Raw genomic sequence first — 25,390 nt, forward strand, 5'->3', positions numbered from 1 at the left:
CTCTTCTCTTCCTCTCTCATCTCAAAAACAATTAGCTTTTTGAGTTTTCATCACCAGCTACTAGGAGTGTTCGGGGTTTAGAAGGCAGAGTGAGAATAAGCAGGGCAGAAAGGGCCACCCTGGAGGCTGGGGTCGGGGGCACAGGGACGGGGGTAGGGGGCAGTTATTCCCTGAGGTGCTGAGGGGAAGGGGGGTCCACTTGTACACAGCAGATCAGAGAGAATAGCTTTAACCCTCTGTGTCTTGGATTGTTTTGCCTTAAAATAAAAACAGGGTCTGAAATATGTCTGTAAAGTGTATCAATTTTTGATAGAGAGATTTTATTTAGAGAAAAGGTCACTGTCACTGGGATTCAGGAGATGAAGTGAAGCTCTGGTTCTGCCAGCCAACTAGCTAAGCGCCCTGACGACTCACTGAGCAAAGCAACGTTACCCTGTCTGACCTCTGAGGTCTTTCCAGCTCTGACCTTCTGGGATAAGTATGAATCTTCTAATCCAGAAAGGGAATGAAACTAAGGAAATAAAAGTATGAAAATAATTTAATTTCACCTACCTCCGCTTGTCTCTAAATATTAATTATTTTGTCAAACGGCTCCAGGGCAGGGAAGCTACCCTTAGCGGGCTTGCATCTCTCAGGGGATATGGGATTTCAGCGGGAGCTGGGATGTTCTCTATAGGACCAGCACTGAACAATCAGTTGAATGAATGAAACTTGGAAGGGGGTTAACATCCAGTGATAGGAGTCAGTGCCATCTTTGGGCAGTAACACAAATCCCCACCACAAAATTTGAGGGCCACAATCGTTTGCTGTCTATTCCCTAAAGCCTGATATTTCTTTCTCTGACCAGATTCGAGTTGAATGAAGTTCTCTTCTGAAGTTCAGTACTGACCCCCAGGTACACCTAATCCCCAGGAGGAGGTCGTTGATCTCATCTGGAGTAAATGCTTAATTTCTTAAGCCAATTTGACTTTTCTGACCTGTTGTGAGTTTAGAAACTGTTCTGCTCATAGAAAGATAAAATTCTAGATAATTCTGTCATTATATTAGTCATTCTTGGTGAGCAATTTAGAAGTTTTAAAAGAAGCTAGAACAAAGAGAGAGCTTGCACAAATGCCATATAGTAATTTGAACAGTGATGTAGATAAATGTGCAGTGGTATCACTTTTAAAGGATTCTGGTATTTAGAAGACAGTGTTGATCAGATTCAAAAGCTTATCTTTAGTCTGTTTTACACTGCATTGGTTTTGACACAGATGTCTTGATTTATTATTTCAGTAAATAAAACCTGAGGTAGCAGAATGGGTTTCAACTCTTTTTCATCTTGTGTTTGCCTCGGCGTTCCCATGACAATGTTCTCTCACTCTTTTTCTCTCCTTACCCCTTCCTTCGACGTTCACACAGACGTCCTGTCGTCATTGTGCAGGAGCCGCCCTCATGGCCCCATCTCACCTCCACAACTTGATGGGACAAGAGGGCGGAGAGCACACGGACCACTTCACACATTGCCTCTGAGACTTGTAGAAGCGATTCGGGGTGGGAGCTGGGACCCAGGTCTGGCCCCCTCTTTGGTTCAAGTTAGCTAAGTAAGGGCGACCTCCTCACGCTGGGTCTCAACTTCTCATCTGAAATGTGAAAAGATCAGACTGTGATTTCCTTCCCACTAGCTCAAGATTCTAAATGCTTGCCAATCCATTTGCACCTGTGTTTGTGAAAACTCTACCAAAGCTACAGCTTTTGATGACAAATCTCTAAAAATCCATCATGTTTAGAAGTCACTACTGTTGGGAAACTCCTTTATTGGTAAAATTAGATACCTCTCCAGGATCCAGAGGTTAAAAAGGAACCAAAATACATTTTTAAACAATTTACACCAATATATACCCAATTTTCTAATCTCAAGTGTTAAATTTCTCTACAAAATATTGGTAGCACGAGTTAAGTATTAGGTTTGCCCTGAGAGATTTGGACAAAATACTGAATTGAGTTTTTTATAACTATACAAAAAGGAGTTGTGTTTTGTTATTCTCCCATATTAAAAGGAAATACATTCGCTGAAAGGGATTGTTTTGTGTTTTTAGTCCCGTGATTTAATTACTTAGCAAAGGGAATATTGGAAATCGATTCCAGAATTAAGGCCCAGAATGAAGAAGAGGCTTGTCCGCACTCAGCCAGTTGGAATCAGTTCCAACAATTGCCTCAGTTTAACTTTCAAGTTTTGTGCCCTTGAACAAAAGTGTTCTATCACTTGTAGATTAGTTAGGATTCTTGGTTGTGTGTGATAGAAACCCTCAAGGCTACTTAACCCCAATGAGGGGGATTCATTATGAGGAGAACCCTTGCCTGTAAGTGTTGGGTGTGTAGAACCAAGGGTGGGGGTGCAGCTGCGTCAGGATCACCTGGCATGAGGGCTCCAGGGCATCCAGTTCTCTTTTTTGTTTCTTTTTTTTAATTTTTGGCTGCGTTGGGTCTTCGATGCTGCGCGTGGACTTTCTCTAGTTGCGGCGAGCAGGGGCTACTCTTCGTTGCGGTGTGCGGGCTTCTCATTGCGGTGGCTTCTCTTGTTGTGGAGCACGGGCTCTATAGGCGCTCAGGCTCAGTAGTTGTGGTGCACAGGCTTAGCTGCTCCGCGGCATGTGGGATCTTCCTGGACCAGGGCTCGAACCCGTGTCCCCTGCATTGGCAGGCAGATTCTTAACCACTGCGCCACCAGAGAAGCCCCAGGTCTCTCTTTTCAACTCACCTGTTGCTCTCTGCCCTTCCCAGCACTCTTCTCTGAACTATTCTTTCTCTTTTTGCACATCTGCTTCCCCTATTCCAGGGGGAGGAACATGGTCACCCACAATTCCCAGATTTATATCTCCTCTCCTTAAAGATTGGGATTCCTCAGACCTGCTTCCCAATCCCCCTGCAAAGAGGCTTCTTGGTCCAGTGCAGGTTGGGGGTTGGTGCCCACCCAACCTACTGTGGTGGGGACAGCTCATATGGTGCTATCAGGTCTACTGAGAGCCCAAAGGTGGTTATAACCATGTAAACCTGTGTGAGGGACAGGTCCTAGAAGTTGATGGGACATGGAGAGAAGGGGGCAGTGTGGACGGCCAACCCAATAGATGACAAAGACACTTTCAGGGAGTTTCACTTAAAATTTATAAAGTCACTGCTTTCTATAAATGTCCTATCTGAGCCCTCTCTGATTTTAGGGAAGCCAGTTTTTATAGCTCTTAAGGAGATTTTTTTAAAAAGCATCCCTGAACAAGCAATGTATTAGAATCAAATTATTGCCTGATATGATTTATAAATAGATTTGTTTCCAGAATCTGCTACTGGGCATAATATGGTAAGTTTTCTCTTTCAAAGACTTTTTTCCTTGTAGATTTTTAGAGACTGTAAAATGCTACATGATTTACATAAATATAAGTCCTTCGCTGAAAGCAGGGCTCTGTAGCCCTTTGGGTTCTATGTGTGATCTGTTCAACATTACAGCCACTCCCTGGGCTACTCACAGAATCCGAGAAGTCAGGACAGTGAGGGGAAGCCATGTTCCTTGAACTGAACCGTATCAGTGAAAACACGAGATGGGCAAAGGAAAGAACCCTGGCTCCACCGTGTCACCACTGCTGGGCCGCTGCAGCCTGCTTTGTGAGGAAGTTCGCTCTCCTTCGTTCTAAAGGAATCAGCAGCTGTGGCTCTTTTTTGGCTGCCTTTTGTGTTGTGCACATATCCTGTGATTATATTTAGTCAATTTTAACTTTTTGGAATTTAACTTTCAATTTTCAGGATGTGTGATTTTGTATTAACCTTTGAATTACCAAGTCCAGCAGATCGTGAGCTAAAAAGCTCCAGGACCCTATTCAAGCACTTACAATGTTCTGTCATTTGAAAATTCCATTTTGTCTGCAAGAAGCTTGGTTACTCTTGACTGAGTTATCAATCTGATTGTATGATGAAGTAACAGTTAAAATGTCACTCCATCCATCTCATGCCACAAGCAGAGAGATCTCAATCTTTTTCCGTAAAGAATTTAAAGTGCCCTACAACTATAGCACAAATAATAAAAATAATAAAAATAAAAATAACTATAGCACAAATAATAAAAAATAAAAATAAAAAATAATAAAAATAATGGTGAAGGTAAACAGTAATAAAGAATCAGTTCTAGGAAAACATAAATAAGTGTCAAGATGAAGAAAGGTCAAGATCAGGAAAAGAACCCAAAAGAACATAAAGGCCAACAGAGCCAGTATGTTTGAAAGTCACATTTGGCTGTGTGCTTTCTAGCTGCTCAAGGTAAAAGAGACATGGTTAGCTACACAGTTCTGTGAGAAGGGACGGAGAGAGGGAGGGAGGGAGGGAGGAAGGAAACAAGGGAAGGAGGGAGGGAGGGAGGAAGAGGTCCTCTAACATGTTCCACAGAAATCAATTCTCTTAGAAAACCGAATTTTGCTTGCCCTTTAAAATAACAGGAAAAATAGCATTTTGGATAAAAACTTTTCGAAGGAGGACTTACCATTTACTATTTCCCTGTTTCCTTAGATACATATACATGTATACAACATAACTTAATTTTCTTGATAACTTAAGCAATTACTGTAACTGCAGTATTGCTTGCTGGCAACCTCAGATCTGTGAGACTGTTTGCTTCTACACTTAATGCCCCAAATACTCTGTTTTCTTAGTTCTTTTTGCCTTTCAGTAACTTTTTAGTTTTCTCCATGCTGGCCTATCCCTTCTTGCTGCTATTAGTGTGTCTACCTCTAATATACTTTTTTTAATCTACCACAGGCCAGGAAACTAGGCAGCAGATTTGTTTAAATTGTAAGGCAAGTTTGTTAATTGCATAAAGTAAAAGTTGAGTGGCTCATCTAGCAGAAGGACTGAGTGGGCTCCTCCAGCGGAAGGACTGAGTGGGCTCATCCAGCGGAAGTTCTGAGTGGCTCATATAGCAGAAGGATTGAGTGGGCTTATCCAGCGGAAGGTTTGAGTGGGCTCAACCAGTGGAAGTTTTGAATGGGCTCATCCAGCGGAAGGATAGAGTGGCTCAGCTAGCAGAAGATCTCACAAGTTTTAGAAAGGATTTTTTTTCCTCTGATATTTAAAAAATTAATTAATTTATTTATTTTTGACTGCATTGGATCTTCGTTGCTGCTCGGGGGCTTTCTCTAGTTGCAGTGAGCGGGGGCTACTCTGTTGCGGTGCGCGGGCTTCTTATTGCGGTGGCTTCTCTTGTTGCGGAGCACAAGCTCTAGGCACGTGGGCTTCAGTAGTTGTGGCATGCAGGCTCAGTAGCTGTGGCTCGTGGGCTCTAGAGCTCAGGCTCAGTAGTTGTGGCGCATGGGCTTAGTTGCTCTGCGGCATGTGGAATCTTCCCGGACCAGGTCTTGAACCCGTGTCCCCTGCACTGGCAGGTGGATTCTTAACCACTTTGCCACCAGGGAAGTCCCTCTTCTGATTTTGTGTGTTCAGAGATGATACTGTTGCTTTCTGTGACTATGGCCATGCTAGGGATGAATAAAGTTGCTGAAGAAATAACTTCCAGATTCATTCATTCAATAAGTATTTCTTGACCACCAGCTATGTGACGAGCAATGTTCCAGGCACGGGTGGTACAGCAGTGAGTTGACAAAGTCCTTGCTCCTACAGGGAATGATGAACAAACAAACAACACACGGGCATAGGACTTCACATGGCCACAAGAGCTTGGAAGAAAATAAAACAAGGGGTGATGAGGGGAGGGTGCTCGAATGAATGGTTTAGTTTGTGTGATGACAGAAGGTGACCTCAGAGTTAAGCCTTGAGTGACAGACAGGAGGCAGCCACGAGAAGATCAGGGAGGGAAGGTTCTAGGCAGGGTTAGCAGAAGAGTCCCCTGTACCTGCAGGATCACTGGGGAGCATAAGTTACTGTGAAGCTTACTCAGAGCTATAGGCAGGGCCAGATCACACAGGGCCTCTTAGTTTTCAGTAAGGATTTTGAAATTTATTCTAAGTAAAATAATAAATTTTTAAATTTATTATTGGGGAGCCTTTGGAGAGTTTTAAGCAGGAGAGAAACACAGAAATTAAGGGAAGGGTGGGTGTGTTTATGAAGTGACCCCCCTACAGTTACTCTGCAGATTACATGTTTGAATCTGCCTCTCATTTCCTAATCTTGTCAAAGAAACCTTGAGGCACACAGCTTAACTCCCTCTGAACACTGGGGGCTCTAATTTTCTTCAGAGTCCTTTAGTTCTGAAATGTAGAGGTTTGATGAGGTCCTGCGGACACAGACAGGTGAAGGGGGAGAAAACTCCAGTTACTCAAGGATTTGAGATTTCCCCAAATGAAGCTGTGTCCTAACGATAGACAATAGAGTAGATCTTTTCCATATTTGTAACCTCAAAAAGTTAAACTTATTGCAGTGCATAGAATTTATGATTTAAATAGAAAAACTCCCCCCCGCCTTTTGAGCATTACAAAATGCATTGCACATAATAGGTGCTCCATAAATATTTCTCAACTTTAGATTATGGCAAAACCACACTAAGTGACCTCTTTTACCAATTCCTTCTGTTCTTCCCTCAGGTGCTTTCATCCCTCCGGTTCACATCTGTAGGCAGTGAACTGTGAGGCCATCCATGCCAGGAACTTGGCAAGCAAGTGGTGGTTGGCACTCTTGGAGTCCATCCAAAGTAGAATAGAATTTTGAACTATCTTTGGGGTCATAAATTTAGCCTAGTGGTGTTTCTATGAAAATGTATTTCTCTTGTGGCTTAGACTAATGTTTAAGGAGTTCCTGGGTGGCCCCGTAGCCAAAGAATTAACAGTGGTATTTCTGGCTGAGCTTGGTGACCTAGTTTTCTGGATCTGCTTTGTGAATAATCTTTATGAATAATGACCCCCAATAGCGGTAACTATTCTCCTAATGAACCAGCTTTACTCCATGCTTTAAACAACCTGTAAAATAACTTTTTTCTATTTAAATAAATCAGTCTACTTTTCATGCCATTTTAGAAAGCTCATGGCAAAATTCTTTCCCTTCTCATCCTCGATCTCTTTTACTAAATGAGCTTTTCCTTATAGTTCTCTGCAAACTGCTCTCCTACCACCTTTATGCTGTTTTGTGAGCCACTGAGGATCGGCTGCCTTTGTTTATTGTGTCGTCTTGTTGTTTGCAGCTTCTGGAGCCCTTTGAGAAAAAAGCATCACATAAATCCAGTTAGAAGTAATGGCAGGAATTACACTGTTGACTACCTGTAAGTTACTTCAAGCATTATTGATAGAATGTAGAGAGGGTTTGAGTTCGTGGTTTCTCCTGAGTTCATGTGTGAATTTCATGATTCATTATGAAGGAACATAACAACTATGTGGTCACATATTTAGAGAGTGAATGCTTTTCAAACTGAAAATATTTAAGGTTTCTGGCTTGTTAGTTTATATCTTTTATTCGAAAGTATAAAAAATAAATTTAAATTAGTCAACTACATTTACTGAAAAGAATAAAATATCATGAGAGAAGCACACATTCCAGGATTTAAAAATAAGCATAATTTAATGCAACACTGGAGAATTTGAAACCAAGACCAGAAAATCTGGACACAGAGTCCCATGTCTGTGCATTGGAGAGTGGTGGCTCCGCACCGGAACTGGCCCGTTTCCTTTCCCAGGTGGCAGGTGATGATGGCAACTGAACAGGGCCGCTTTGGGAGGCGTTGCTAAGAGACGCAGAGATGCAGGAAAGGGCCCTGCATGCCGGACCAGTCGGTGAATCAGAAGCTATTTCTTGCAGGAAGCAGGGGAGGCAGTTTGACTCTGGGACGATTCTGTGAATGAGCAAATGTGCAGGGAGTGTATCTTGCTGTAGACACGAAGGATCCTGCTGTTTGGACAGCAAATCAAAGCAGGTGATCCAGGCTGGGAGCAGGCCCCTGTGACTCCTGAACAAAAATGACGTTTAGAAATCTGTGACGGTAACAACCTGTCGGTTCACAACAGTAACGTGTAGATTGGCTTTCCTGCCTCTTTCCCACCCAGACGGAATCGTTATGATTATTAAGACCTCTTAGGCCTCTTAATCACGAAGACCAGGCCAAGAACTTGAAGCACTCATTTCCCTTCCTTTATAACCTCACTGGGCCTGTCTATGCTGCTGGTGGAGCAGTCTTTGCCTTCTCTTAAGGGCAGGAAAAAGACAAAATAAGTTATTCCTGACTGTAGCAGGCCTCAGAATCCATCAACATGCTCAGAGAGAGAGCCATTTCATTCTTTTGTTAAAATCACGTTAAAAGCTAGCTGCAAACCCCCATCCTATTGGAACTCAGCTATGCTCAGGGCTCCCTGTCTGCTAACTTTGGGCCAAGGATCCAGAAAGGTCATGACAGGAGAAGTTAATGAAGTCTTGCCCTCACATCTGTCCTTCAGCACGTGGTCAGCATGAGCGCAGCCTTGAAGAGCTGCCCCAGGGCCCCGATTCTGGTGAGAGGCCGGCTCTGCCTGCCCCTTCCTCCAGGGTGGCCTTGGTGAGTTACTTAATCTCTCTGTGCCTCAGTTTCTTCATCTGTAAAACAGAGGTTAAATGAGGACCTGCCTGATAGAAAATAAGGATTAAGTGTGTACTAACATTTAAAGTACTCGGAACCATGCCTGGCATGGAGTTTGCAGATGCTGGGGGACCCCTGCTTGGATTAGCTCTCTGTCTGCTGGAACTTCCCCCAGACTGCGTCCCACCCCAGGCTTCTGTGCCCCAGGCTGGGGGCTGGACTCTGCACTTCTGGAAGAATGACAGCACAGAAGTAGGGGGTCTTCTCTCTGAATGCCTGAATACCCTCCCCCATCTCCACCCATAAAGATGGGGCTATATTTTCTTTGTTTAATCATAAATTCTGTTATATATATGCTTAATATCTGAATTCACTATGATTTCGTCACCCACTATCCAGAACTGATGGGACCTTGAGAAACAGAAAATTGTTTAAGCTTAGAAATGTAGGAAAGCAAAAGAGCTCTCTGTAGTTGGAAGAGTAAAGCCATGTGCCTCAGGGTCCTGAAGACAAGGTTAGCAAGTGGGAGGTAAGGTAGCAAAGCCTGAAAAACCCTGGCCAACAGCTTCATTGCGCCACTTCATAACCACGACGGCCTCCCCTTAATTCCCGCCCCTTTTCCCCTGCTTAAAACTCCCCAGCCCTGAGCTTCCCTGGTGCCGCAGTGGTTGAGAGTCCGCCTGCCGATGCAGGGGACGCGGGTTCGTGCCCCGGTCCGGGAAGATCCCACATGCCGCGGAGCGGCTGGGCCCGTGAGCCATGGCCGCTGAGCCTGCGCGTCCGGAGCCTGTGCTCCGCAATGGGAGAGGCCACAACAGTGAGAGGCCCGCGTACTGCAAAAAAACCCCAAAACAAACAAACAAAAAAACTCCCCAGCCCTCACCCTCACCCGCACCCCCCAGGAGTCACAGGATTCTCTTTCTGCCCCTTTCCAGGCACAAGCATCCTCTCCTCCTCTCCCCGGACACTTGTTACCGCTCTTCAGTGTGTCTAACCGAAGGGAAGGGTCCTGAGGAGACCTGTGCTCCTGACACAGAAACCTCCCTGGGCACAAGTGCGTGTTAATAAAGTATCCTGCCACTCAAGAATGTTTTGAAGAGGTTTTCATTGTTAGACCACATTCTAAAAGTAAAACACATCAGCCAGGTGTACCTAGAGTTAAAAAAAGAGTTAAAGAAAACTTGGATTTTACAAAAATGTATTGGATAAAACTCTAGTGGTTCTCTGGGTTTAAGTTTGCTTGGTTAGTTCCAGTGTCCTTTTTATTTATTTATTTATTTTTTAAGGAGGGAATACCAACCTTTATTCATACTTGGGTTCAGGTTCAGAGGTATCTTAGAATATATAGCAAAGCAGGAAAAAGCACAGATTCTGGGATCAAGTCTCAGATTCCAAAAAAGCATATTAACTGTGTTACAACAGGCAAATGTTACCCACAGTTTCTTCGGTAAAATGGGGGGAGCATCACCCCAGCTTCCAGCATCTGGTACAGCTGCCTCCCCTCCCACCTCAACTCCCTCACAGGCAGCCCGGCTGAGAGAGCACAGCTCTGCAGGTCTCAGCTCTGCTGGTTAGGGTGGGACTCGGTGAGTCACTGAGACTCTGAAGTAGCCCCTCACCCCAGTATTCACCAAAGGCAAATAGGGGCTCGTGAACTGGTACAAGGACCAAGTGAGAAAACCACACATAGGTGTTCACTAAATCTTAGTTATTATGAGTCTTGCCCAGGACAAGGATGGGGCCAGAGTGTCCAGCAGTGTCCAAAGGGGGTGCTCAGGACAGTCTATTGGGTACAGAAAGAAAGAGGTGGTACTTCTTATATTTTTATATCTCATCTTTAACATTTTTATTTTGTGCTTTAAAATGTACAGGATATATTAATATGAGAGTATTAACGTATCAATCATAAATAAATATGTGTATTTGGGGGACAGATGCTCAACTGATTTTGCTGATGGTGTTGAGGGGAATGGTTTAAACATTGTGAGGCTTACCACACTCAGGGCTGTTAAAAAACAAAATTCAACTTAGTAAATTTTAAAGATCTTAGTGGTTTTCTTCAATGGTTCGTGAATCAGGCAGCATCCCATCTAAGCAGATAGAAAGGGGCTCCACGGTGCTGTACAAAATGAAAGATTTTATAGGTCCAAGGGAGTGGGAACAAGGAAGTTATACCAGCCAACAGTGGGGTGCTTGTGTCAGGTCACTTTCCTGTAGGGGCTGCAGGGGTCTATCAGGCAGATGACCTCACTAGTGCTGACCAGGTGATCCTGATGGATGGGTTTAAGACTCCATTCCTGGGAGAGGCTGAAACTGTAGTAAAGTTAAGCCTGGGTTTGGTGATGTGAAGCTCAGCAGAAGTAATTCCATTTGGGGCTTGTTGCCTTGTGTTTAACAGAACAAATATTCAAAACAAATATCATCTACATGACAATTTTGTCTAAGTCTTATGCCTCTTGCAGCTACCACGATTCATCCAAAATAGGGCTGGAGCACCTATTTTACTCTGGCCTACTTCCACTCCAAATTCCACCCTGCAGAGGTTTTTCCTGCACCACCAAGCAATTCTCAGACACCAGCTGGGTGTCCTACAGTTCAATTCAATTCTGACACTACCGACATGGAGATGGCGTCAGATCCCAGAGGTTAAGGGCTCGATCCTATAAGACTGCCCCTTCCCCCGCTTCAGACATCAGTCACAGGTCTAGACTGTCACTGGTGCTTCTGACCCACCGGCTACAGATGGGAGGTTCCAGAGGGCCCTTCCTCAGGTTCAATTAACTTGCTCAAGTGGGTCACAGAACTTAGAGAAGCATTCTACTTACTAGATCGTCAGTTTATTATAAAGGAGATAACTCAGGAACAACCAGGTGGAAGAAATGCAGAGGGGACAGTCTGGGGAAAGGGCACGGGGCTTCCATGATCTCTCTGGGCACCACTCCCCCGAATCTCCAGGTGTTCACCAACATGGAAGCTGTCTGAACCCAGTCCTTTTGGGGGTTTATGGTGGCTTAATTACATGGGTATAATTGATTAATCATTGACTGAACTCAATCGCCAGCCCCTCTCCCTCCCTAGATGGGGTGGTGGGGAGGGACTGGAAGTTCCAGCTCTGATGGAGAAAGAATAGATTCCTCTGGCACCAGCCGCCTTCTTTAGGAGCCTCCCCCAAGTCACCTCAATAACATAACAAAAGACACCTCCTCTGATCTTACCTTAGGAAATTCCAAGGGTTTTAGGAGCCCTGGGCCAGAAACAGGACAAGACCAAAGACATATTTCTTACTATAAATCACAATATCACATATAGGCAATAGACCATTTCACTCCTAACCAGAATTCCATACAAATAGCTTCAAAGGATGAGATTTGGAGAAGGGTTGCCAAATTTAGCAAATAAAAATAGCAATATTTGGGACATACTTTTTAGTACAATTATTTGTTGTTTATCCGAAATTCAGTCTTAAGCAGTGTTCTGTATTTTATACAGCAACACTTGTTTGGAGTTGGGTCTGGTGTTGAAGACCCATTAGCTAAGAGACCTTGGGCAAATGACTTAGCTTTTCCGAGCCTCACTTTCTTTGTGCCCTCCGTTGCTGTGAGCATCCTTTTTATAGTGGATATCAGCACTTAGCATGGTTCCTGCACAAAGGAGATAAAGGTCTAAATTATAGGTATTATCATGATAGATGGCCCTGTTAGTTGCAACTCAGATTCAAGTATTTACTATAAATCTTACCTCCTTTGCTTGAAGGTGGGATCCACATTTGCACAGACTTGCACTTAACTTGTGCACAGTTTGTTGAATTTTGCATAAGTACAGCTTCTGCCCAAGCACTTCCACTGAGTCTGGTTGACTGGCTCTTGGCTGGCCCCCTCTTCCTATTCTCCTATTCCCTTTTCCTTCCCCGTAGGAAGAATGAAGCTTTGTTCTCAAGTTATTTCAAGCAGGCTAAACCCTTGTGGAAACTGCTTCAATCAGTTTTTATAGGCCAGTAGGTCCCACAGGATGTATAAGATTTATCGTTCATATCAAATTGAAAAACTCCCCTGTGTAAATCTTTGAAACTACAGATGAAAATGAATGGCATTCACTGCAACCACTGTAAAGATTTAATGACATTTGCATTCAAGCTGCTGAAAGTAAATGATTATGGATGCCGGGCGGCTATTCTTTTGCTGAGTTTAGACCGTTTAGAACAACTTGCCCAACGTTAGCTTGATATTAATTCAGGGTGTGTGAAGTGTCCCCCTCAGAGCTGTGGGTTGGATATGATGGAAACTTAGACATTTCTATACAGTCATGAAGCATAACAAGGGTTTGGGGGAGGGAACCCAGGACAGCGATAGGGACAGTGGGAAAGACTTCCTGGAATGCTCACCCACCCAGACCATCCCCTGGGAGGAAGCAACGGTGCCCAGGAGAGAGTGCCAGCACAGTCCTCACAGTCACAGCACACCAGCTCCCAACGGTCTGTGTGTCGCTGCACTGAGGCACTTCGCCCGCCTTCCGCTTGCTGTCAAGAAGGAAGGTTAAAGTGAGAATTAAAGACTCTCTGAGTCTGACTTTATTTTGAAAAGTCCCTGACCTTAGCTCCCCGCCATTTCAACTCTGCTATTACTAAGCATCCCCCTGGGCCACCCACTCTGCTCAGGTGTTCTGGGGCCTCTGCTAGGTAGGTATCCCCCATATGCAGGCTGCAGAGGAGTCAAAATCAGGGGACTGGGCAGTCAGTCCTGTATTCCCAGTGTGTGGGCAGATGAACTGGACTGAACTTTCAGGCATGTGGAAGACCATTCTCTTCCACATCATTATCAGAAAGCATTTCCCATGTGCCAAATGATGGAGGGATTTTCCTTCGGACCCCCGGGTGTTCCACGTTGGGAAGCTAAAGGGAGGTATCTGCAGTGGACAGAAGAGACAGAATGCCAGGCATGCTGCTCCAAGCCAGCTAGATGATGCACAGCGCACTGAGCTGATAAGCCCAACCGTCACCTATTGGCTCATATGAGGGAGATCAGTCACCCAGCCGCCACTGCTCAGGTCCCTCCGGAGCAGCTCTTGCCTGCATGGCCCTGGGGGCTGTGGTCCACTTCAGCATCAGACAAAGCTCCCACCCTGGGCCTTGAGCATCACTCCTTATCTGCACCATCCGATTGTATTTCCATCTTCTAGTTCCATCCGCCCATTTTTGTGCAATTTCTTATCCCCTCACAAGTTATGATTCAAGATTTTGAGCTCATAGAACACACGGTCAGAGTCCAAGGGCTTTCCTTGTGCTCTTTCTGTAGGAGGCATTTTGGAGGATGCTGTGACTCTGGGTAAATGACGGCTTTCTGTTTCCCTATCTCTCACATGGAGCTTTGAATGAGATGGCTCTGGAGTTTCTTCCAACTTTCGTATTCTTTGAGCCTCTGAGATGGGGTAATAGGTATGAATACACTATAAAGCAAAGAGGGTCAGAAAACTTAGGTACCACTACTGTTATTATTATTTTTCTTCTGAATTATGTCTCAAACTGAGGTGTGGCACAATACCAATTTCTCTCAATTCCTAGTTCCTACAGATTGACCAATTTTAAAAACTGATAGTTGAATGTCTGCCCAAAGAACCCATTAGTTTTACAGCTTCAGCAATCAACTTTCACTCATTTAACAAATATTCAGTTTCAGGCTCTGTGCTAGACACCAGGGAATTAAAAAAAAAAAGACAGACCTGCCCTTGTGGTGTGTATAATCTAGCATCTAGCTGAGAAGATAGGTATTGAATAGGTTATTAAAAGTATAACAAATGTTACAAGGAAGGTCAAGATGCTGTAGCAATGTGTAGTGGGAGCAGCCTACCTGGTTTGAGTGGGTAGGAAAAGCTTCCTGCCAGGAGGAATTCTCCAGGTTAATAATAAGAGCTAACATATATTGAGCCCATTTTATATGTCATCATGTTATGTGCATTATTTCATTTGGTCTTCATAAGAACCCCATCAAGTAGGGTCTATTCTTGTTTCTACTCACAGACAAAAGAAATCAAGGCACAAGCGGTGACAACCATGCCCTCACAGCTAGTTGGAGATAGCCCTGCTTGTGGGTGCAGGAAGCTGTACCCCAGTCTCGGCCGACTGGTAGGAAGGAAGCTGGACAAGCCAGGGGCAAAGGCTGGGGCAGGCCCCGTGCCACCTCGTGGGCTTCGTGAGCTGACGCTGCAAGGAAGCTCCAACAGCCTCGTTGTCCGTTTGTCCTTCAGATAGTAACGTGCTTCTGAAGGAACAATTGCTTTTCTAATTCAGGAAAGAGGCAGACGGAATGGTTCATACACAGTCAGAGGTTACTAGGGTTTGTGAGAAGTAAAATATCCTTAAAGTAAAATTTCCTCAGAAGTGGGAGGGGTTGCATAATCTAATTTTCTAATAAGCCTTAAGTGAGAAAACTCTATAATGATTTTAATGCAGTTCCACCTGGTGTTCAATCAGGTGGCAATAATAGTAGATGTTCAGTGTTTTAATGATAGAATGATTCTAGCCACAGTCACAAAGGCATTGATTCCAGCAGGTTATTTTTCTCCATTCCTGGAATCACATGCTTAGGGGAAATGTAGAAATAGTGAGGAAATATTATAACGGTGGGAGGAGGACTTTTCGTCCTGACACTGTGAGCGGTTCTACAGGGTTAACCTGGACGTGTCTTGGCTCAGGACGACTTCACAACATTCAGGAGAAGGGTCTGCTGGGCCACGTTTAGATTCCTCCAGTGTTATTAAAGCGTTTCCACCTTAACTTCAAAAGAAGCAATATAAGCATGACCATGTCCAATATTACTTTATCTGGGTGCACACAAAAGCATCTTTAATTATTAGGAATGACATGCTATTAAAACTTAATTAACTAGAGTTCCACTACCTGGAGTTCTCAATTAACTTGAATTACTTTTTGTATTGTATCTAAGGCTTATGGGAAATTGCCAGATGATAACGGGTTAAAAGAAAAATAAAACCCAACTCAAACATTTTAAGACGAATGAATCTCACGTTGATGGGGCACCTTAGGCCAGGATTCTGGGCACACCTGTTCTGCTACACTTGGTATTGTGAACTTGGAAATCAGATGGGTGTGTCTGAGAGTCCTCGTTATGCTCACTGTTTTGTCTCCAGACGAGTTATTTCATTTTTCGATGGTTCAATTCATTCATCTGCACAAAGCGGGTCATAGTACCTGTCTCACTCTAATGTGGGAAGAGCAGAATGGGATCACATGGGGAAAGCAAAGGGCCACTCAGAACAGGTACTCAGGAAACAGAAATCATTGAAAATGATTTAGCCTGGGCCACCACAACATCACAAATCATCAAAGAAATGTTACTTACATTTGCTGTTCTGTGCTAACTTTGACAGAAATTATGCCTTCATATTTTCAAAAGTTATTTTTGATAGTGACTTTTGAAAATATGAAGGCATATTAAAGTTCATTTAATAATGAATTTTAATATTTTTAAAATTAAAATATTTTCTGGTTAACCCTTGGTAAGCTATAATTAAAGTCAGCTAACTAGAATGCCCAATTTAAAAATATTCAGATTAATAAACACTTGATTTTTCCTGTATCAGAAACTACAATGTTTTATCTATAGAGAAATAGGAGTATCTCTCAGATACTGTCTCCTCTGATTTTAACAAAGTTTATTTTAACAAAGTTAAATAATAGAACTGTCAGCTCTGATTTTAACAAAGTTTAAATAAAGTGCCAGCCAGGAATTAGTGCTGTTTTTCTCTGCCTTTTAAAGCTAATTTGGAATCCTTCAAGTCCAACTGTCTCACACATGTTTTCTACTTGATGTCTTAGTTTTGTTTTTTGCTGAATACCTATTAGCATGTTTACTTTTGTAGGGCTAATAGACTTTTTTCTTGACTAATTTTGAATGGTAGCAAATTTTCTTTTCTCTTGCATTTGGGGAAAAACAGATCAAATCAAATAAATATGACTCCTTGAAAAGGTTGATTTTTCAAAGGTGGGTCCTAACATATGTATACAGTAATATCTATGTGAAATATAGGCTAATCTATCTTACTGGTCAATATGGATTTTGATGTAATATAATGTTTCTCAAAAGTGTGGACCTTAGGTAGTAACACAATTTTACTATTTTTATTTTTAAAAGTTTTGTATTTTAAAGAATATTTGTATATACCTTCTACTTACAGAAAATGATACTGGTTTGCCATTTATTGATAAAAATTCTAAAGATTCCTTTTAAAACTATTTAAGTTAGGGACTTCCCTGGTGGTCCAGTGATAAAGAATCTGCCTTCCAATGCAGGGGACGCGGGTTCTATTCCTGGTCGGGAACTAAGATCCCACATGCTGTGGAGCAACTAAGCCTGCGCGCCACAACTACTGAGCTCGCACGCCTCAACTAGAGAGAGAAAAAGCCTACGCCACAACTAGAGAGAAGACTGTGTGCTGCAACGAAAGATTCCACATGCTGCAACTAAGACCCAACACAGCCAAAAATAAATAAATAAATAGTAAATAAATCTTAAAAAAAAACTACGTTAAAAAACATTAAGGGGGGGCTTCCCTGATGGCGCAGTGGTTGAGATTCCGCCTGCCGATGTAGGGGACATGGGTTCGTGCCCCGGTCCAGGAAGATCCCACATGCTGCGGAGCAGCTGGGCCCATGAGCCATGGCCGCTGAGCCTGTGCGTCCGGAGCCTGTGCTCCGTAACAGGAGAGGCCACAGCAGTGAGAGGCCCGTGTACCGCAAAAACAAACAAACAAAAAAAACAAACAACAACAAAAAAAACAAAAACATTAGGAATTGAACAGATATTATCCCTATGCAATAAAAATTGGGCAGATGGCGCATAAGGGGTGAAACTGGGGAAACAGTGGTCTCTTGCTGCATCTGAGGAAACAGGCCACAGTTTACTCATCCTCCTCCCCCAACTACCAGCACAGTGCGAGGACCACCGCAGCGCAGCTCAAGGCAGCACTGGAAGATTCAATACATTAACTGTCCCCTCCACTTCTGCCATTTGGGGGCCCCTCTATGTCTAGAGGAATCAGCACTTTCATTTTCTTTCCAGTTGTCTACTGAGAGAGATACATCGTGTAGCCACAAGCTTGAATATTTAACAATTGATTGAGTTTATTTGTGCCTTGGACGTACAAAGCGCAATGAAGGAAACCAGAGAAGTGATAGGAATGGTGACTGTCCCCAGAGAGTTTGCAGTTCCCTTGTGAAGGCACTTAGAGGGCAAGTTAGGCGTGTAGGTCAGCAAATATCACTGGATGTGGCGAATCTTATCCAGGATGGGGGAAGGAGTTATCAGTTATTGGCAAGTTTGGGGAGGAGATGGGACATGACTTTGAAGGAAGAGGTGTTTAAAATAAGGGATAAGAAGAAGGAGAACATTCTAAGCTGGGTTAGCCATGTGTGTAAAGTCTGCAAAGTGATGTTTTTAATGCATATTTAACAAATTCACCAGCAGACAAACACAATAGTAATACATTTATCCTCCTGATTGAAGCCCAGTATTTATGATCTAACATACTTGTTGGTTGAGACATTTTGTTAATTTCGTCTTGCTGCCAATGATTAAATTATTGGCCATGTTCTTTTTTTTATTTTCTAAAATATTATCTAGCTGTAAGGCTCTTGACCAATTAGATTACTCTATCATCTCTTTGGCCTGTTTGTTTTGTAAGTGTGGTGTGGTCATGTGTGTTTATTTATAAAGACTGCCAACTATGATTTCACTTATTTCTTTTAGGAAGTTCTCTGCTGTGATGGGAAACTGGGAACCAGTGAGGACAAATGGGGCATGAGCAGATGCCACTGGTGGGAGGCACGCACCTGGCTGATGTCTGGGAAGCCTGCCAAGGCTATGGAGGAAACCCAGGCTGATGAATGTGCCCTACTATGCTTTGTGGATGATTGAAAGGGGCCAAAGAAAGGGCCAGTCAGAGAAGGTAGAAGCCAGGACCCTTCAGCTAGGGGCAGTTGTCACCTTGCCAAAGAGACATCTAGACACCAGGGTGGGCACCTCTGAGCCACCTGCCATTCCTCAGCCTTAGGCCCTTGCAGGCCTGTTGCTTCTGTGTATCACATGTCATGTCCCTCTTTCCTCCTTTAGTTGACTTTATAGTTGAGGATATCATAAAGCAGAATTCCATCTTAGCAGTGAAAAATAGCAGTGAGATGAGACGATGGTCAGTGGGGCTTCAGTATGGACACGTATGTGACACTGATAAGCTCTGCTGGTTGTATTAATAGGTTGATGTTGAGCTGCATATGACGATCCAGGTCTCCATGATGACAGACGCAAGGAATTAGTAATCCTACACATGAAGATGTAGTTTTCCATATATTGATAAATAAGAGGTAGTGACAGCAAAATCTCTATATAGATATTCCTACACTTCTTGGAAACTCAAATTTTACAGTGTTTTTTAAAACTTTTCCTCTCGTCACCTGAAACACATATTCCTTAAATCCCCAAACTTCAAAATGCACGCACTTCCTTCAGCTGCCATTATTCACAAATAAGGAGGAAGACAAACCCCACCTCCACAAAACCTGACGTTGCAGGGAGTCAGGGCCCTCCAAGCATCATCTACAATATACAGGCTGTCATCTAAAAGTCAGCTACATTTAGGGCTCCTCTGGTCAAAAACACTCACATCAAGCACAGGTGCGACAGCAGCCCACGTAGACTTGCTCTTCCATCGGTTCTCAAGGCAGTGGCTCGGGATGCAGCGCTGGGCACAGAGCAAGGTCAGAAGTTTCCATGGTTATAGGAGACAGAAGTCGGCTGGGCGGGTACCCTGGACGGGAGGCCAGTCACAGAGAGCTGCAGGGGACTTGGGCAGGCTGGAAAAGAGGAAGATGATCCAACAGAAAGGAAAGCCTGGCACTTGTCATTTCTTTCCCATCTCTTGCTTTTTGTTTTCTCCAGAATCTCTTCCCAAAACTTTCTGCTTTCTGTCATGGGAGTGATTGAAGGTCTCAACTCAGCACTACACAAACACAGAACATTTTTAATGGTTTTGAATACCTGATCATCAGCTTGCTCTCATAATCTCCCTAGGTACTGGGGCAGGTGGGGAGGGGTCTGTTTCATCTCATTGAATAAAATAATAAAATACCTCAGTCCCATCTGATACTGGTTTAAACCCTAGACTTTTCTAAAAGCTTCAGTCTCTCCCCATCCTGCTCAGGCTAGTTTTCTGTTCTGGAGCAGCTGCTGCTCTGTGTTGGAAATAGACAGTTGCAGAGCTTGGCATGCCCTGCTTACCTGGTCCTGTTTTTCCTTTGAGCTGCACTGTCTACAGAAGCAGCAATAGAGCTGGAGCGCAGGGGACCATCTTCTTATGAGGCTGATGGCGGTCTACAGAATCTAGCAGCCTGGGCATGACCACTCCTTTCTTGGCCCCTGCTCTGGTACCATTCCCTGGTCTAGCTCCCGGCACAATGATGCAGACTCGGCCACAGCTGGATACCACCTGGGTGGAGGACGCGCTCAGGACTTAGACCTTGATTATTCTGTTTTTAATGGTCTCTGCTAAAATGGAGATTTCACTGTAGGTGGCATACAGAGTGTTCATGGTCAGCATTCAGCTCCAATACAGCTGAACCAAAAGACCATTGGAGGGTAGTCAAACTTTCCTGTGGCTTCTGCCCTCAGTACGCACTATATCCTTTCAGGCCCCGCAACTCTGCTTTGCAGAGTGATCACAAGGGCAAGCTCTGGGCTCCCATCCCTCAGTTAACCTCACTTGGGTCACAGAAACCAGCTGGGTTTTTGCCTTGATCCCCAAAGCTCTGGAGAACTGGGATGGCCACGCCCTCACTTTCCCTTTCCTAAGCGTGCTCCACACTGCGGACCCTTGTCACTCTCCTGGCCGAGGTACTGATCAGCCACTCACCATCAAAAATATCTAGGTAAGGAGCCGGCACCATTCCCTAATTTCCAGAAACATCTCCAAACTTCAGAGAACTTTTATAACAATGTGCTTAACACTTCAGTTCAGGGAAAGGGAAAGTATACTGGTAGTATTTTAGTTGGGCCTCACTGGTAGAGTAGGCAACACTTTAAAAAAATTATCATAAAGTAAAATTAGCATGTGTGCGTGTTTGTGTGTAGTTCTATGAATTTTAACACACACACATATATACATATATAATACACACACATACACACATAATTATGCAAACACACCCAAAAAACACATGCTATCCCTTCATACTTACTCCTTCCCCCACCCCTAGTCCCTGGAAACCATTCATCTGTTCTTCAGTACAATAGTTTTGTCTCTTCAAGAATGTCATAAAAATGGAATCACAAAGTATGTAACTTTTTGAGACTTGCTTCTTTCACCCAGCAAATCTCAATATTTTGAGATTCAGCCGAGTGATTAGTTATTGCACGTTCAAGAGTTTGTTCCTTCTTACTGCTAAGCATTCCATTGCGTGGATGTTCCCCAGTTTGTTTATCCTTTTACCCTTTAAAAGGCATGTGGGTTATTTCCAAGCTTTGATGGTGTGAATAGAGCTGCTGTAAACATTCACACACAGGTTTTGTGTGAACATGTTTTCATTTCTCGGGGAAAATAATCAGGAGGGAGATTGCTGGGTCATATGGTAAGTGTATGTTTAACTTTATAAAAATAACTGCCAAGCTGTCTTTCCAGAATGACTGTACCATTTTGTACTCCCATCAGCAATCTATGAGAGATCCAGTTTCTCCTCATCTTTGCCAGCATTTGGTATGTTCACTGTTTTTTATTTTTACCATTCATGATGGTATCTCATCATGGTTTAGTTTGCCCTTCCCTAATGGCTATCCTTATAACCTCTTTAGTGAAATAATTGTTCAACTCCTTTGCCCATTTCTTTCTTTGTCCATTTATTGAGGTTTTTTTTTTTTCTTTTTGTTGAACTCTGAATGTTCTTTATATATTCTGGATACAAGACCTTTGTCTGATATATGGCTTGTAAATATTTTATCAGTCTGCCACTTGTCTTTTCATTTTCTTAACATTGTATTTCAAGCATGAAACTTTTTATTTTTTTGATGAACTGCAATTTGTCACCTCTTAAATTTTACAGATCATGCTTATGGAATATCATGTCTAAAAACTCTTTACCTAATCCTAGGTCATGACATTTTTACTTGATTTCTTCCAGAAGTTTTATAGTTGTAGGGTTTACATTTAAGTCCATTTTTAATTTTTGTTTAAGTGTGAGATTTAAATTGAGGTACTTTTTTTTTTTATAAAGATGACCTACTTTTCCAATATCAGTTGCTGAAAGAGCTACACTTTCTCCACCGAATTGCTTCTGCCCCTTTGTCAAAAAGGAAGTAGCCATATTTGTGTGGGTCTATTCCTGGGTTCTATTCTGTTTCTTTGACCTAAGTGTAGCTCTTCAACAATTCTGCTCTCTTCTTATTACTGTAGCTTAAAGTCTTAAAACTGGATACTGTGATTCCTCTAACTTTATTCTTCTTCAAAAGTGTTTTAGCTTCTAATTCCTCCACCATCCATATAAATTTTAGAATCAGCTTGTCTAAATCTCCAAAAAATTCTGCTTGGATTTGGACTGATATTACATTAAGTCTATAGATCAGTTTGGGGAGAATTGGCATCTTTACTCTGTCCTCCAATTAATGAACACAGTATGTCTCCATTTTTTTTGGTCTTTGATTTCTTTTATGGACATTTTGTAGGTTTCAGCATCTAGCTTCTAAACATTTTTTTAGACTTTTACCTAAATATTGAAATTATTTTAAACAGTATATGTTTTGTTTTCGTGCCGGTTTTTTCCTTTCTAAAATTGTCATGAAATACATGAAACATAAATTTTACCACTTTAATCATTTTTTGAATTTATTTATTTATTATTTATATCTTGAATAAATATACACAAATATATATTAGGAGAGTTGAGTCAAACTTATTCATAGATTCTACCTTTTAAAAATTTATGTTTAGTTTTTGTTTGTTGTGGTTTTGTTTTGCTTTTTTAATATTTAATGGATTTATGTTTGTACATGGTGGGGATAGAGGGGTTGCTGATTCAACTAGGTAATTTTTATTGGAGTTCTAAATGAAATAATAAACTAATTGTTTTCCTATACTGTCTAAAACTCTTTCACTTACTCTTTAATTGTACAACTCTTTCATTTATTCTTTTTTTAAAAATTCTCATTGAAGTATAGTTGATTTACAGTGTTGTATTAGTTTCAGATGTACAGCAAAGTCATTCAGTTATACATATACATATATCCATTCTTTTTCAGATTCTTTTCTCACATAGGTTATGACAGAATATTGAGTAGAGTTCCCTGTGCTACACAGTAGGTCCTTATTGATTATCTATTTTATACATAGTAGTATATATATGCTAATCCCAAACTCCTAATTTATCCCTCCCCACCTTTCCCCTTTGGTAACCATAAGTTTGTTTTCTATGCCTGTGAGTCTGTTTCTGTTTTGTAAATAAGTTAATTTGTATCATTTTTTTACATTCTACATATAAGTGGCATCATACGATATTTGTATTTGTCTGAAAGGTGCATTTACTTTGCTTAGTTTGATAATCTCTAGGTCCATCCATGTTGCTGCAAGTGGCATTATTTCATTCTTTTTTATGGCTGAGTAATATTCCATTGTGTGTGTGTGTGTGTGTGTGTGTGTGTGTGTATACACACACACACACTACATCCTCTTTATCTGTCAATGGACACATAGTTTGCTTCCATGTCTTGGCTATTGTGAACAGTGCTGCAATGAACATTGGGGTGCATGTATCTTTTCAAATTAGAGCTTTTGTCTTTTCCAGATAATATGCCCAGGAGTTGGACTGCTGCATCATATGATAACTCTATTTTTAGTTTTTTAAGGAACTGCCGTACTGGTCTCCACAGTGGCTGCACCAGCTTACATTCCCACCAACAGTGCAGGAGGGTTGCCATTTCTCCACATCCCCTACAGCATTTATTATTTGTAGCCTTCTTGATGATGACCAGTCTGAGGTGCTACTTCATCGTAGTTTTGATTTGCATTTCTCTGATAATTAGCAATGTTGAGCATCTTTTCATGTGCCCATTTAGGTCTTTTCATGTGTATTTAGGTCTTCTGCCCATTTTTTTGATTGGATTGATTTTTTTTTTTGATATTGAGTTGTATGAACTGTTCGTATATTTTGGAAATTAAGCCCTTGTTGGTTGCAGCATTCGCAAATATTTTCTCCTAGGCCATAGGTTGTCTTTTCATTTTGTTAATCATTTCCTTTCCTGTGCAAAAACTTGTAAGTTTGATTAGGTCCCATTTGTTTATTTTTGCCTTTATTTCTTTTGCCTTGGGAGACTGACCTAAGAAAACATTGCTTTAATTTATATCAGAGAATGTTTTGCTTATGTTCTCTTCAGGAGTTTTATGGTGTCAGGTCTTTTATTTAAGTCTTTAAGCCATTTTGAGTTTATTTTTGTGTATGGTGTGAGAAGTGTTATAATTTCATTGATTTACATGTAGCCGTCCAGCTTTCTCAACTCCACTTGCTGTAGAGACTGTCTTTTCTCCATTGTATAGTCTTGCTCCCTTTGTTGAAGATTAATTGACTATAGGTGTGTGGGTTTATTTCTGGGCTCTCTATTCTGTTCCAATGATCCATATGTTTGTTTTTGTGCCAATACCACACCGTTTTGATTACCGTAGCTTTGTAGTATTGTCTGAAGTCTGGAGGGGTTATGCCTCCAGCTTTGTCCTTTTTCCTCAGGATTGCTTTGGCAGTTCTGGTTCTTTTATGTTTCCATATAAATTTTGGGATTCTTTGTTCTAGTTCTGTGAAAAATGTCATGGGTAATTTGATAGGGATCTCATTAATTCTGTAGGTTGCTTTGAGTAGTAGGGCCATTTTAACAATGTTAATTCTTCCAATCTAAGAGCATGGAATATCTTTCAGTTGTCTTTAATTTCTTTTATCAATGTTTTATAGTTCTCAGCTTATAAGTCTTTCACCTTCTTGGTCAGGTTTATTTCTAATGTTTTTTTTTTTTTTTGGATACCATTTTTAAAAGGATTTTTTTTTTACTTTCTCTTTCTTATATTTCACTGTTAGTGTAAAGAAATGCAATAAATTTCTGTATGTCAATCTTGTATCCTTCTACCTTGTTGAATTCGTTTATCAGTTCTAATAGTTTTTGTGTGGAGTCTTTAGGGTTTTCTATATGTAGTATCATGTCATCTGCCTATGACAATTTTACCTCTTCCGTTCCAATTTGGATACCTTTTATTTCTTTTTCTTGTCTGATTGCTGTGGCTAGGACTTCCAATACTATGTTGAGTGGGCATTTTTGTCTTGTTCCAGATTTTAGCAGGAAGGCTTTCTGCTTTTCACCATTGAGTTTTATGTTGGTTGTGGGTTTGTCCTAAATAGCTTTTATTATGTTGACATATGTATTCTCTATACCTACTTTAGTTAGAGTTTTTATTGTGAATAGATGTTGAATTTATCAGATGCTTTTTCTGCATGTATGGAGATGATCATGCAGTTTTTGTCTTCTCTTTTTTTGATGTGGTGTATTGCATTGATTGATTTGCTTATGTTGACACATCCTTGTGAACCTGGCATGAATCTAACCTGATCATGGTGTATGATCCTTTTTATGTATTATTGGATTCGATTTGCTAATATTTTGTTGAGGACCTTTGCATCTATATTCATCAAAGCTATTGGCCTATAAATTTCTTTTTTGTAGTGTTTTTGTCTGGTTTTGGTATCAGGTTGATGGTGACTTCCTAGAATTACTTTGGGGAGGGTTCGGTCTTCTTCAATCTTTTGGAAGAGTTTGAGAAGGATTGGTATAAGTTCTTCTTTGTATGTTT

General features: G+C 41.9%; 1 protein-coding gene across 3 annotated transcripts in view; it reads left to right on the top strand.

Annotated features, from left to right (window-relative positions):
- PSD3 (pleckstrin and Sec7 domain containing 3) overlaps positions 1-25,390 on the top strand; it is a gene marked incomplete at its 5' end in the record, with an annotated part of 582,691 nt that overhangs the window by 4,232 nt on the left and 553,069 nt on the right. The gene's annotated exons all lie outside the window — the stretch shown is intronic.

The sequence above is a fragment of the Leucopleurus acutus genome (assembly GCF_964270905.1).
Source record: "Leucopleurus acutus genome assembly, chromosome: 21".
Lineage (NCBI taxonomy): Eukaryota > Metazoa > Chordata > Mammalia > Artiodactyla > Delphinidae > Leucopleurus > Leucopleurus acutus.